This window comes from Erpetoichthys calabaricus, chromosome 6 (assembly GCF_900747795.2).
Source record: "Erpetoichthys calabaricus chromosome 6, fErpCal1.3, whole genome shotgun sequence".
In the NCBI taxonomy this organism is placed as follows: Eukaryota; Metazoa; Chordata; class Cladistia; order Polypteriformes; family Polypteridae; genus Erpetoichthys; species Erpetoichthys calabaricus.
Window position 1 is genome coordinate 37,058,919 of NC_041399.2, and position 16,755 is coordinate 37,075,673.

Genomic DNA, 16,755 nt, shown 5'->3' on the forward strand with positions numbered 1-16,755 from the left:
AGTGCCAACACTTTGCAGACTGTACTTAAAAGACACGCCCTCCTCACTGGACAGTTAAAAACACCAATCAAACTAATGATGACATCAAGTATTACCCAATCAAAAGTAGGAAAGGAGGCATCTTCATAAAATGCGTGTGGGATGATTTGCATGAGACGCTGCTTTAAAAAAAAAATGATTAAAAAAATACGGGATAAATCCCGTCCAGTATTGATTCAAAACGGGACGCGCAATTTCATTGTCAAACGCGGCACGATTCCGTATTTTAAAGGACGGGTGGCAACCCTACAGTGCCAGGTAACCACCCATACAATCAGATTGTGATTCACACTAGGAATGCAATGAATGTAATTACCCCGATCTACATACAAGGCGAAAGTCTTGCAACATTCAAAGATGATGGTTTGGGATAATTAGTACTTATTAAGTACAACATTGAACATAAAAGAGCTTATGAAGCCTTGAACCGAAAAAAGCAACATCTCAGAGATCGTACAAAAAAAAAAGGAGGTAATGTCGTTTTACTCGCTGTAGATTTTAGTGAAACATTACCAGTTATTCCACGAGGGAGACCAGCAGATGAACTCAACGCTTCTTTAAAATCCATGCTTCTCCCACGGTCGGTTATATGTCGCGTGTTCTCGGGTAGGTACACCAAAAAATGTATACATTTAAGCATGTAATGGGCAAAGAAAAAATGAGGTATACCCGAAGGCACTGCAGTAGTACTCAATGTAACTTTACTTCTTAAATGTTTTACTGTTTAATAATTTATACGCTTCTTATATATTGTTCAAATTCTTTTATCAAAATACCAGTGACAGCGCAATGCACAATAACATGGAGTGAATACACCATACGCATCTGCCCACGGCCGCCCTGGTGTGCGCAGATAGGAGTTGATTCTAAAATAAAATAAACATAAAAAGAGTAATACAATCATCACCCATAAAGCGGATAGCAGACGTGACGTATTATATGTGTACCAGATTTCAAGTCAATAGGTGAAACAGTTTGCAAGCTACAGGTGATTTAAAATCCTGGACAGACCAACGAAAAGCCACGGTAGCAAATTATATAAGAAGATTTTACTGTTTAATTATTTATATTTATATGAAATGTGCTTCTTATATATTACTTCATATTCTCATATGATAATGATGTTAATGTTGTTTATATTGATTTCTATGTTATTGTAAGTGCATCTATGTGTGTATATGTATGTATGTATGTATGTGTATATATATATATATATATATATATATATATATATATATATATATATATATATATATATATAAAAAATATATATATAAAAAATATATGTGTATATGTATATATAATATATCTGTATATGTGTGTATATGTGTGTGTATACGTGTATATGTATATATATATGACAGCAACACTCATAACAATGAGCGTGGGTATTTTGCTATGTATATATATATATATATATATATATATATATATATATATATATATATATATATATGTGTCTGTATGTGTGTATATATATATATATATATATGTATGTGTGTGTGTGTGTGTGTGTGTGTGTGTGTGTATGTATGTATGTGTGTATATGTATGTGTATATACATGTTGATATATGTATATATATGTGGATGTCTGTATGTGTGTATATATATATATATATATATATATATATATATATATATATATATATATATATATATATATGTATATGTAGATATGTATATAAGTATATGTAGATATGTATATAAGTATATATGTTTATGTATATATATGTTTACATAACCTCTTTAACACACTACTTCTCCGCTGCGAAGCGCGGGTATTTTGCTAGTCTGTTAATAAATGGTCGTACATGTCACTCAATATTCAAAATACCGGTCCCAATCACAGAGACATCAGTATCCACTATGAACATTCACAGTAGCAATGCCCGAGACATCCTTCTTGCAAAACTGATAATTATTGATGAATGTACAATGGCATCCAGTCACTTACTCAACACCATTGATAAACTTCTACAAACGTTGATGAATAATAATATTCCATTTGGAGGAAAAGTTCTTTTATTAGGAGGAGATTTTAGACAATGCTTGGCTATTGTTCCACATGCCATGCGCTCAACTATTGTTCAGTCCACCTTAAAATACGCAGACAATTGGCATTGCTTTAAAACAATACAGTTGGTACAAAACATGCGATGTCCAGATCCAGAATATAACAGTTGGCTAATACAACTGGGAAATGGTACACTCACAAATACAGATGGACTTCACCCAGATATTATTTCAATTCCACAATCCTTTATCTCAGACGACTTGCTAAAAGACATATTTGGAACAGCAATCACATTAGACCAAATACCCCTTTTAACACAACGCACTATATTATGTCCAAAAAATATTAATGTTAATTACATTAATAACCAGGTCATTTCATTACTTCCTGGAGAGACACAGATCTTTCTAAGCTCTGACAAAGTTGACTCTGATGACGACAATGAACATATAAATTTCCCCTTAGAATATTTGAACACTATTAACCCAGCCGGATTACCACAACACAACCTTGCCCTTAAAAATGGAACAATAATCATGCTATTAAGAAACCTTAACACAAAACAGGGTTTATGCTATGGCACACGGTTAGTCGTCAACACCATGACACGCAATGTTATTCAAGCAACAGTTCTTACAGGATCACATTCTAACAATACTGTTCTCATTCCTAGAATTGACCTTACGAGTTCTGACCTAGAATTACCTTTTATATTGAAACGGCGACAGTTCCCCATTAAACCTGCATTTGCCATGACCATCAACAAATCACAAGGACAAACCATGGACAAGGTTGGCATCTACCTCTCTGAACCCGTTTTTGGACATGGACAACTTTATGTTGCCTTCTCACGTGTTCGACGTTCATCTGACATTAGAGTTAAAATTATAAATGATCCATGCCAAGGAATACTCATTCAAGGACAAGACACCATCTTTACTACTAATGTTGTATACAAAGAAATATTCCAATAAGACATTAATATATGACAAACACTCTATTTGTTATTTCTATGCGCATCATCCAAAGCTGCACACTATTCTATATCTAATTCATACATCTCACTCTTTGTCATGTCCTAACGCCAGGGGTTGGCGAGCAAAGCGAGCAGGGGGCAGAGCCCCCTAGTTCAATAGAATGGACAGGCAGTTTGTTTAATTGGGATTTTAACTATGCTTGTTGTCCATGTGTTCTTTAACAAATTAATCATTCATTAAACAGTTTTTGTTTAATCAAAAAAGAAAAATAAACAACTAAATCTGCAAAGCAGATTTCAAAGCACCGTTCGTTGAAGAGAAAGTTTAAAAAAATACATATAGATTTTAAAGATATTTTCTTCCATTCAGCAATGTGCCATGAGCGGGATTCGAACCTAAACTCCTGCGATAATTTCTGGTAGACGTACAATCCTCAGGATAAATACTTGGAGAGAAGACTACACACCTACTGCTTATGAGGGGCGGGGCAACGGGAATAGCTGATTGGCTGCACCTGCACCCGGCCTGGACTTCCTGAGCAACCAACAGAGTGTAGTTAAAAGGCAGCAGAACCTAAGAGGTCAGTCGAGTAACCACACGAGGTCGGCGTCACCCCAGGGCACAACAGCGGTCGCAGAGTAAACGGCGCTTGATGTCAGCATTAATTCTTGTATTAGATCGACTGCTTATGGTCAGACATTCTTAATCTGGCACCTTTTCGTTTTGGTGCAGTCGTTCTCAATTTTTTTTCCAACTTAGTATTAAAATACTGAAGATGGGACGGAATGTGTGATTTAGTGGAAGAATCCACGCAGCCATGCATTATCCAACCCGCTATATCCTACCTACAGGGTCATGGGGTCTGCTGGAGCCAATCCCAGCCAACACAGGGCACAAGGCAGGACACAAACCATGATGTAAATAAAGATTCTAGGAGTTGATTTTTACAGGACAGGAAGTGGCAAGAGTAAATAGAGAATACAAAATAAGAATGATAGAGTGTGGACTGAATTTGTGGAAAGAAAGAACATTTTTCCAGGGTAAGGGCTTATTAGTGAAAATAAAGATACAGTCTTGAGTTATGTATTTAGAGACTTTTTTCCTTTGCCTCATTATTTGGGAGTGAAGGTTAAATAAGAAGTGGTGTTTCATTTTGTATGGGGTTGCGGGTACGAGAGGATAAGATTTGATATGGAGCAATGTGTGGAAAGTGGAGGCAGAGATATTGTAGACTTGCAATTAAAGATGGACTGTGCTTTTTTAACAAATTTTGCACAAAGCTTTGCATTTGCCCTTTGTACATAAATTACAATATTTGATGGCTCTGTGGTTCACATCAGTGATGAGGCCTCTGACAGTGCAGTTGAATTTGATGCTAAAGGCAGAGGAGAGATGAGGAGGCAATGAAAACGTAGCAAAATTGAAAATGAAGTTTGAAGGAACTTCAACATGTGGCTTTGTGCTGCAAACAGAAGTATTTGTATAGAGCTTTTGGCCGTATAATGGAGGAGGGTCAGAGTTTAAAAATAAAATTTGAAATGGGGATATTTACAGTGGTACAGCCAAAACAGTGGAAAATGCTTTAAAGACCTGAAACTGGATGATGGAATGGGGAAGATTACGTATGAGGGAGAGGCTGCTTAGACAAGGTTTGTCACAGACACAGAAGTGTCCAAGGCCAGACTGTGCCCGGGTGGAGATGATTAGAGACGTGCTTTGGGAGAGCAGTTGGGCAGAAGGAGTGTGGGTGAATGTGGAAGGATTATTGCAAAAAGGAGAAGTTTCAGTTATTTCTTTTATGATTTCAATTCAGGAGACAAGGGTCTACCTGGAAATGGCTGGAGCTCAAAGGAAGTCTTTTTGATTTGAATGTTTATTAGTCTGGCAAAGAAAAGGTTATGGAATGCCAGGTCTATTCTGATAAAGTGAAATGTGAGGAGAGATGTTATTGTGTGTACAAAAGAGTTTGGAAAAGGACCTGGAAGGGAAAGTGAAGAGAGATATGGAAGGATTTGCAGCTGCTAAGGAGAGAGGCAAGGGTTTTTGCATATTAGGAATTAAGGAATAGAGCAATTTACTGGGAAGTATATGTAAAATGGACGTCGGTCCAATATGTCAGAAAGAGGATGAATAAGTTATAAAAGGAGAATATGTGTTTTTCAACAAAAATGTTTGTTATACTGTGTAATGGAACAGGATATGTTATAACAGTGGAAATTTATTTGCAAGTAAAAATGCCATTGGTGTGAGAGATGAACAAGAAGAAGTTGCTTTTTATTTTGTAATGTGTAAATAAACTTTAATTTTAAATATAAAATAGTAGTATTTCAATTTATTATTTTCATAAAATTGCAAAAATCTCTAAAATCCTGTTTTCTCTTTGTCATTCAGGGTTATTAAAAGTTTGATGACAGAAAAAGCAAATGTAAATAATTTTAGCATAAGGCTGCAACATAACAAATTGTACTAAACGCGAAGGGGCCTGAACAATGTAAGTTCAGATGCTGCAAGTTACTACTATGACTTGCACAGAGGGGCTGCCAACAGTGGTTCAGGCCATTGCCATTGTCCCCTTGCTTGGCCCAAGTTAGCTTTTACCTCTGTTAGGACCAGACTGATGGCTTCCAAGCACACGTGTGTGCCCCCTTTCTAGTAACAAACACGGAAAAAGCAACAATAAGCAACACGCATTGTTAAAGCTAGGTAAGCTACTGTTTGCTCATCCATAGGGAAATAAATTATGAGCTAAAGCTAATTATTGGTATTTATTTTACAAAAAAAATATAATGAATATTTGTGTGCTGGCCATATTGCTTTGCATTATACTATGAAGTGGAGGATAGCTGTAATGTCTGCTTACACCGGAGGTTTCAAACTCCGGTCCTGGAGGGCCATAGTGGCTGCAGGTTTTCATTCTAATCATCTTCATAATTAGTGACCAGTTTTTGCTGTTATTTAATTTCTTTTTTTATAAACATTTTATTGAATTTTTTAAAATCAAACAACATTCCATACAAGCAAGTCAAGTCAACCTCCACCCATGGGAAAGAGAGCTAGGCCAACATTGTGAAATTTTAATAGTAGAAAAAAAAAGTAAGTAAATAAACAGAATAAAAAAAAGACGAGAATCCACTTCCTTAATTTAAATGCTTATTCTAAAATGTTATTGATTAGATCCTGCTAGGTTTTAAAAAAAGTTTTGAACAGATCCTCTATGTGATTATTTAATTTTTTCCAATTTTAAGTAGTATATAACATCAGTTACCCACTGACTTAGAATAGGCAAGTTAGGATTCTCCCAGTTGACCGAGATAAGTCTACATGCCAATAGTGTAGTGAAGGCAATTCCAATTTGTTTGTCCTTCTCCACTTTAAGCCCATCTGGGAGTCCACCAAACACAACTGTTAGTGGATTAGGAGGGATTGTGACACCAAGGCTGTCTGAAAGGCACTTAAAAAGTTTGGTCCAAAATGATGTCAATTTGTTGCACCCCCAAAACATGTGGCCTAGTATGGCTGGAACTTGATTGCAACATTCGCAGGTTGGATCTTACCCTAGAAACATTTTGGGCAATTTTAAACAAGATTGCTCTCTATATAATTTTAAGTTGAAAAATTGTATGCTTTGCGCATATGGAGCTCGAGTGAATTCTGTGCATTGCTGCCTTCCATTCCTGTTGAGTGAGAGATCCCTTTACCAATGTACTCTGGAAAAACTCTTTGAAAGGGAGGGAATTTAAAATGTTTTTATATCATTACAGAAATGCTGTCTGAGTTCTCAAGACTGATCAATATTTTTTCTGGAATAGAAGTAGGTGGGAGGTGAGGAAAGCTGGGAAGGTTTTGTTTAACAGAGTTTCTAATATTAGATAAGACAGCTTTGACCTTAATTTCCAATTTTCCCAGGAGTTATTGCCATGAAGTCTATTGTTATGTTGGCTCTTACAATTATAAGGATTAAAAGGATAGATAAGAAATGGCTTTCTCCCTTGCTCCCCTCCAGTCCCCCACCCCACCCATTTTGACTCCCCAAGTGAGGCTAAACCACATTTCACAAAATCCCAGTCCTCTGACATACCTAGAGACAGAGCACGTCCAAAACAAAACAGGCCCCCCAGCAGCGGCGCATGAGGATTAAAATAAAGAGATATCTATTGACAGTACAGTCCAAATACTATCAACATAAAATGGAATCTTAAAACAGTTTGAGAGAGTAAACCCAGGGAATGATGTTAAACAGTAGACCTGGATAAGCAGATCATGTTTGATAGTAAGCCCTAATACAATGAACCAAGGGTATGATGTTAAACAGTCCACTATGAAGAAAAAAAAAAATCCACATGCTTACACTCATATAATTGTAATTAAAATATAAAAATGGCAGATAAGGAAATGGAATGTATAATTACGGAATGAGTTTCATTGTGAATGGGTCCTACAGCAGTAAGATCTTCTTTGCCATGCCAGGACACCATGCAACTCATGATTGTCTTTCAAAAAGTGTTGGGATCAGTTTTCTTAGCTCTTTTTCTGCTTCCTCTGTAGAAGTAAAAATGTAGAACTTGCCTTGAATGTCCACTTTCAGTTTGGCAGGATACAAGAGGCTGTATCTGATATCGGCTTTCTGTAAGCCCTGTTTAATTCTGTAAAATGCGGCACGTTTAGCAGCTGTTGAGGGTGAGAAATCAGGGAAAATACGAATGTGGTTATTTTCAAATGTAATCTCTTGTTTCTGTCTGAGAAGTAACATTGTATGTAGTTTAAACTGTAATTTTTCAAAGTGCACGATGAAAGTCCTAGGCTTTGAGGTATTAGATCCACGTATATGGTAAGCTGCTGCTATCTCGGTGTCTGATTTGAAATCCTCTCCAATTATTTTAGAGAATAGTTCAGCTATGCATTTCACTGGGATTGGACTTTCACGATATTCAGGGAGACCTTCGATTCTGATATTATTCCTTCTGCATCAATCTACCAGTGCAGCTAAGCTAGTCTGTCTCCAAGCACTTTGTATTCGGAATTTGCAGCCATTGCTTTTTTGTCAGCAGTAGACGCCAGTTGTTCCACTATTTCAATATAAGTTGTGAACGTTTGCTTAACATATTCAAACTGAGTGCCAAGTGTTCTAAATTTATTCTCAAATTTAGATGCATGTTTCTGTATTTTTTTCCTCAAGTTTTTCTAGCATACCTTTAAAGGCGATTATTTAAACGTGTTTCCTGGTCTTTAATATCCTGAAGCAGCTTTTTGTTTGTCTTGTGTATGTCCTTTATTTATTTCCTTATATCATTTATGTCCTTTTTCCTTATATCATTTACAGTATATCCTTCTTTATATTATCCATGAGCTCCTTTATGTCTTGAGCTGTGGCAATTGTGGTGATCATTGCCTTCAGCTTGGACAGATCGTTTTGGTCTTCCCCGAACTCCATGGGTGAAGTAGCAAGCCCAGTTGCAGCCGATGTTATTGGCTCGCAAGGGGTAGATGACAATATGGAAGGTAAGGCCATTTTCAGTTTCACTGAGCCTTCTGGAATCGGCAAATTATCCCGGCCCAAATCACTTGCATATTCACTCCTACTTTCACTCTTGGCTGGGGTTGAAACAAGAGCATCAGGTCCCAGGAAATCTGTGCTTTCGCCTATCTGTTCCAGGACAGTCTCTGGTAGGCCATACCTTGAGCTTGAACTTGATGTCTGTTTAGATTTGGATGAAGCTTTAGCTGTCTTTTCTGTTTCTTTCAGTCGTTTTTCTGCCACTCATGCTTATATAAGCTTGTATACTGTAATTAAACCCCCCCGGGATGAGTAAATACAGGATACCTCAGGAATTAAAAACAAAAATCGAAAAAATAACATCGCTGCTAATGGAGTTCCGGCTCAGATGTCCATTTTCTGTAGCAGATGAGAACAAATTTTTTTGCTATTTAACTTCTTTTGTCTTAGTTTCAATTAACTTGACTCAGGCTTGTTAGTTGTTTCTTTTTTCTTAATTAGCAGCCAAACAATGAGACACATGACCAGCAAACCTGTGCCGATCATACAGTATCTGAAAATAAAGAAAGGTGAAGATCTCAGTAAGGTTGATCTGCTCAGGTCACCATAACATTTTGCCGATGTTCTTTCTGTTTTGGAAATGTGTGCTAAGGCAGAAGGAGAGCAGCAACAAGCCATGGAATTATCTAACAAGTTTAATTAACAACAAGAATTGGCCTCTCATTAAGAAACTTGATGGAGTGAAATTGGTGGGAGTTTGAAGCCCCAGTTTAGCTCGTCATCTGTTGGCTCATTTCATGTCTGATTTCTGTTTGGCCGTCATTTAATGAAAAAAAGAATCAATTCAGAGGACTGAATCCTTAAAAACAGGGATATTACAATGAAGGCCAAATAAGTTAATTAGGAAAAAGGTTTGAATGGAAACCTACAGCCACTGCGGCCCACCAGGCCCGGAGTTAGACACCACTGGCTTATATGCTGTGAAAAAATATTCACTTTTTTTTCACGCCATCTTGTTTCAGTTGGCTTGTTGCGGTTGTCGGCAGCTCCCCACTTTCAATAACTTTTATTCACAGTGAAGAGAGAGTTTTCTATATGACAAGTCAAAGTCACCGTAACCAAGTACATCACTGTAAAATGGCAAATGTCAGTGACAGCGCATCTCCGTGTCTCAATGGGGGCTTACTTGCTCCAAGAGAAAGTGATGGGGACCGGTTTTGACAGAAAGCGCAGTCGAGTCTGTTCTACTGACAAAGCTGAGAAGATGTCTTTCTGCAAACATATGCCTTAAGAATACAGCCTAAGCAATGCTAGGCACGTTCAAAAGAGCTGGATGCTCATTTAGGGATGTTCATTTTCTAGTTCTGATTAAATTGATGAAAGTCTGGGCCACATCAACAAACAGTAACTGCCAAATGAAAAACCAAACTCAGAGGTCTATGTGGAGAAGAATGACTATCTGGCCTTCAGCTTCTGTCAATAGTGAAAATATCGCTATCAGCAAGATGAAGTATTTGCAATCCGTCAAGAAAAACAACACTTACTTTGATTATTTGTGTTTTGGTTTTGTTACTGAGTGATTGTGATACATGTACAGTGCCCTTCTTGATATTTGGGAAATCAAAAAATTCAGATGTTCCCTGAAATTGGGGGGACTATGTAGAAAAAGTGTTGTCATTTCTGCATGATGAGACCGAAATGTGTGCAAGTACACTTAAATGGAAATCTGCAATGTGCACTTTAATCATGTCAGAATTTTTTGATTTTTACTTTTAAACTGTGGAGCAGAGTGGTAAATCAAGGAGAAATATGTCTCTGTCCTAAACATTATGGAGGGCATTTTATATATATACAGTATATATATATATATATATATATATGTACGAGCTGTATATACCCGGCGTTGCCCGGGGCAGAAGTAACCTAATCGGTCAAACACTTACATATATACCAAAGTAAACCTAATCGGTTAAACAGCTTCATATATACAGAAGCGAACCTAATTGGTCAAACAGTTATGAATGTGCAGAATGATTTTACAAACATTATGCGTGTTAACAATCATTAAAAAGAAAAGATTGAGGAACTGTTCTTCTATATGTGATGAAGCCACTAATAAGACAGATTTTTTTCAGGACCCAGCTGTTTCATAACTAAACTACTGCCACCCCAAAGTAATGCCTAATAGTGGTTTTTGGGGTAGGTGTGGAATAAAAAGGGTGTTTTTTAGTCAGTAAGAATCTGACACTACCCTTCAGTACGGGCTGAAGGGTGCCTATGTAAGGTTTTACATCCTTCCCGTATGGAAAAAAAAACATACTAAACTTTTTTTTCATCATTACAGATAATCTCAGTCAAATCGAAGTACGCATTGTCAATTTATTTTTATCTAATTTTTACTTTTTCACAAAGCCATCCCATGGCAATTTGTATGAATAAACTTTTGCTAGAGAGTTACCAAAAGTTTATTCATGCACATATTTTAATACGGATAATCTATCTCTAATCAAGGTTCTCATTTTCATTCTAATTTAAAATAATAATAGATACTCATTTTTTTGTTCTGTTTTAGAAAAACCAATCTATGCCACCTACGTCTTCGTCAAGTCAGCTTCATCCAGCTTCATCACATATAGAAGAAGAGTTCCTCAATCTTTTCTTTTTAATGATTGTTAACACGCATAATGTTTGTAAAATTATTCTGCACATGCATAACTGTTTGACCAATTAGGTTCGCTTCTGGAAATATGAAGCTGTTTCATCGATTAGGTTTGCTTTTGTATTTATGTAACTGTTTGACCAATTAGGTTTGCTTATGTATATAGATTAGCTGTTTGTCCGATTAGGTTCGCTTCTGTATATATGAAGCTGTTTGTCCGATTAGGTTCGCTTCTGTATATATGAAGCTGTTTAACCGATTAGGTTTACTTTGGTATATATGTAAGTGTTTGACCGATTAGGTTACTTCTGCCCCGGGCAATGCCGGGTATATACAGCTCGTATATATATATATATATATACATATACACACATACATGCAGTTTTAATAACACAGAAATCAATATAAACATTAACATCATTATCATATGAGAATATGAAGTAATATATAAGAAGCACATTTCATATAAATATAAATTATTAAACAGTAAAATCTTCTTCTGTAATTTGCTACCGTGGCAATTTGTGTGTCTGTCCAGGATTTTAAATGACCTGTAGCTCGCAAACCGTTGCACCTATACACTTGAAATGTGGTACACATATAGTACGTCACGTCTACTATCCGCTTTATGGGTGATGATTGTTTTAGTCTTTTTATCTTTATTTTATTTTATTGTACAATCAAGTCCTATCTGCGCACAGCAGGGCAGCCGTGGGCGGATGCGTATGGTGTATTCACTCGATGTTATCGTGCATTGCGCTGTCAGTGGTATTTTGATAAAAGAATTTGAACAACATATAAGAAGCGTATAAATTATTAAACAGTAAAACATTAACATTTAAGAAGTAAAGTTACATTAAGTACTACTGCTGTGCCTTCGGGTATACCTCATTTTTTGTTTGCCCATTACATGCTTAAATGTATACATTTTTTGGTGCACCTACCCGAGAACACGCGACATATAACCGAGCGTGGGAGAAGCATGGATTTTAAACACGCGTTGAGTTCATCTGCTGGTCTCCCTCGTGAAATAACTGGTAATGTTTGACTAAAATCTACAGCGAGTAAAACGACATTAGCTCGTATTTTTTTTTTACGATCTCTGAGATGTTGCTTTTTTCGGTTCAAGGCTTCATAAGCTCTTTTATGTTGTATGGTGTACTTATCCCAAACCATCATCTTTGAATGTTGCAAGACTTTCGCCTTGTATGTAGATCGGGGTAATTACATTCATTGCATTCCTAGTCTGAATCACAATGTGATTGTATGGGTGGTTACCTGGCACTGTAGGGTTGCCACCCGTCCTTTAAAATACGGAATCGTGCCGCGTTTGAGAATGAAATTGCGCGTCCCGTTTTGAATCAATACTGGACGGGATTTATCCCGTATTTTTTTTATCATTTTTTTTTTTAAAGCAGCGTCTCATGCAAATCATCCCACACGCATTTTATGAAGATGCCTCCTTTCCTACTTTTGATTGGGTAATACTTGATGTCATCGTTAGTTTGATTGGTGTTTTTAACTGTCCAGTGAGTAGGGCGTGTCTTTCAACCGTAAGCAGATTTTTTGCAGTGGTATCACTGACCTCGACGACGGCGACGTTATACGTCAAAAATAAATTACGATAAATGACGATTTTAGCGATACTTTATTACGACGGCGGCTACATAGACACGATCAAATAAAAACAAAAAAATCAAATAATCATTCTACATTTTCAAAACGTCGAAAAAACGACGGAATGAAAAAAAGGCCCACCCGACGACCCACCCATTCCATTTTTATATATATAGATATATATATATATATATATATACATATATATGGCATTCGTAGTCTGAATCACAATCTGATTGTATGGGTGGTTAGTACTCTTTGCATTATTTGACAGTAAAACTATTTCAACCATATATATATATATATATATATATAAGTCAATGTATGTGTGTGCATATGTAAGTATGTTCCAGCATCACTTCCAAATGGCTGGAGTGATTGTCATGAAACTTGGTACACATGTTTCTCATTGGTTGACTAAAAATACTGTAGGGTGAAATCAACCCTAACGCACCCCCTTCTGGGTAAGGTGGGGGTGATCTTGCAGTCTTGTATGCATGTTATCATCCAGTTGACACTTGGAACGACCACCAGAGGGTGAACTGGCCCAAACAGGGCTCAGTAAACATCCAAGCACTCCCTGTTGATGGCCACAGGCAGCAGCAGAGTTGAGCTTCCATACTCCAAACCCATGGCCCCGCTGTAAGCCAAGGGGGCTGCCCTGTATAAGTCCAGGGGAAATAATGTCCTGATGAAGCTCTTTCCCTCAGTCCGTCCATTGTCTAGGCATCCTGGCCAGGTAAGAGTCCCAGCTGTCCACCACTATATATATATAATATATATAGTATTAGTATAAGTATATATAATACTAATACGATATATATATATATATATATATATATATAAAATACTAAGAATTTAATGCTAAGAGTTTTACTTTTCCTCCCTGAAAGCCTAATACACAAAAAGCATGGTGATCTGTAGTAAAAGTTGATCACCTCTAGTAGCTTCATGAATATCTCACCTGCAATAGTCACTTTATGGAGGAAAAAAATGTTGATTTTATGTTCTTTGATGTGAATCTTGCTGTTAAAGATCCTTTTCATATTTCAGATGCATAGATGGAAATTCTTTTATGGACTTTTATGTCTTCTTAATACAAGTTATATTAGGAAAATTAAGTATATATGCAGTAGATAAACAGAAAAATAAACAGAAATCATCGACAAACTTTTTCTCAAGGTGGTGAACATTATAATTCCCCTGAAGTTAACATTCAAATATCCCGTCAAATTAAAAAGACAGAAATTAAAAGTGGGTATTAATTTGTACCCAGCCTTAAAACCTGACCAATCCTGTCCTGTATAGTGTGCCTTCTCCCCTTTTGAGCCCCTTGCACACATCACTAGATTCATGTATAAGGATGATGGTATTATAACAACCGGTGGTAGGTCAGAGGAAGGAGTGACACCATGACATCAGCAGCTATTGAATTGTCAGTCCCCTTGAAGGCACACTTTCCATGAAAGCTCTCACACCACACAAGCCGCCATCTTTTCTTTACCTAGTCCGACCTACCTAAAATATTTTGCTTTTGTGAAGGCTAAGCTGTAGGATTTATGGTGAAGTTTGTTAATGGTGTTCTAAACTTTGCTATTATAATAAATTATAGTGAATTATGATCAAAGTTCCAGAAAAGGAATCACTCAGTGATTGCAATAACTGGTGCAGAATTGCACTCCTTTCCATCCCCAGTAAGATTCTAGCCAAGATTATCATCAAACAAATATCAGAAGCAGTAGATAAGTCACAGAGGAAAGAGCAAACAGGGTTTTGGAAAGGGAGACTTTATACTGACCAGATTGTTGGCTTCCGCAATATCATTGAGCAGTGTACAGAGTGGCAGAGACAACTGTACATCACTTTTGTTGATTTCAAAAAGACTTTGACAGCGTTCACACAGAGAGTCTTTGGCATATCTTGAGAGCTTATGGGATTCCACAACATTTGGTGAAGCTTATTAAAAGTTGCAATGACTTGCATTTTGAAATGAAAACTGGTATGTGGCAAGGATGTGTAATGTCTGCTACACTTTTCAATCTTGTCATTGACTGGATTATGTGGCAGACCAGCAGTGACACACCGAGAGGCATTAGGTGGATGCTCTTCACAACACTTGAAGATCTAGACTTTGCATACGATATTGCAATGCTGTCAAACACACACCACCATATGCAGGAGAAGACAGACGGCCTGAGCACCTTTGCTAAGGCAATGGGGTTGAATGTAAGCTGGAAAAAGACAGACACAGTGCCTGTGAAGATTAATGGGTTGGGTTTACCAATCATGGACATGTTCACCTATCTCAGCAGTGTAGTCAGAACAGATGGAGGTGCCAGAAACAATATTTAGAGCAGGCGGATGAACTTTGTTGCTGCCTTAAGTGCTAGTGGACATGATGGTCACACTTGATCTAACATGGCATTGAGTATGCATCAGATTTGGAAATCTTATCAATCTATACTGAACCTAACTGAGCCGTCTAGTTTTGGAAACAAAACAATAGGGCTTTGCCACTCACTTTTACTCTCGTGAATTACATCCAGCTTGAGCATCTACTTCACCTCCTTGTGTATCACATTCTTTGTCACTTCTGGAAGATGAAACGGGCACAGCTGTATTTTAATGCTGGGTTCAGTTATGATCTTGTATTCAGCAATTTCAGTCTGGACAGGAACAGCCAAAAAGACATCAGAGTTCCTTCCCTTCAGCAATAGTAACTCAGCCTTCTGGGTGTCAGTCAGTCAAAACAACACCAATAGCAACCTATGTCTGAAAGACTGTGGCAGAAGTGGCAAGCATCTTGTGAGGTTTGTGCCACTCCTTCAAAAGATTTACATGTAAGATTTGAATGGGCTTTCATCGGCCAGGAATTCTGACCTTCTAATTCACGGGAGACATACGCTATTCCACTAATGCTGGACCCAGCCACTTCGCCTGAAATTTATGTGGGTCAAACAGGATGAACAACAGTACCCGATCACCCTTTTTGCATTTGCGAAGTTTGTAGTTCGTGTTATGTTTTTTGCACCTCCTGTTCATGCTGCTGATGCTCCACTGCAATAGAGGACAATCTAGAAATCTGTTCTTGGAGGGAAACAACCTGGTCCAGAAATCTCTCCTTGTGAGGTGCATTGCGACCCCACCATCCATTCCTCCTGAAAAATGTCCAACAACCTTCACAGTTGGCAACCAAATAACAGTTTGAACGGACTCAAGACAGTAGATGCTTGTGGGGAATTGCTAATAGCGAACAGGAGAAAGGGCAACACAATGTCCCGGGAGGTCAGGTTGTCATGTGCCATGCGCTAAGGGTGAGTTGGAGGCAGAAGCTAAGACCCATAGTTTTGGTGAATGGCCATTGGGCAGGACACGATGGTTGGATCGAAGTCGGTGTCAAGTTAGGATAGCCCCTCTCTTTCTAGGTGGTTTGGACACCCTCCAGTCTGTGGGTCAGTTCCAGCAGTGAGTGGACATTGCTCAGGACAATCTCATCACAAAGGTTATTGTTTATCCTTCATAAGACTACATCAGTGGTGAGCTTTTCCACAATGCGGTCAAAAGGTGTCTCCGCGAAACCAGCTTTGAATCAGGTCTACTAAGTCCTGGACCTGTCCCAGTATAGGGCAATCTGCATGGATCAATTTGCCACAGCCAAAACTGACACCATTTGGCTAAGGGACTCATAGCTGTATGAAGGAGGATCTGTTGCTTTGGGAAGTCATAATCATTAAACCTTTCAGGAGGAAGATTTCGCATGACCTGTAGGACCTCCCCAGTGAAAAGGAGGCCAAAATAGCTGCCCAGCCTCCCTTGTCCCAGTGCCTCAGAGTTACTGTGCATTCAGAACAGAATAGGAAAAACTCTGGGCCGTATGAGGGAGCCATCTTCACCAGCAAGGGCCGGGGCGCTTGCAGGAGCCTCATCTGGCTCTGGTGATAGAGGAATATCATG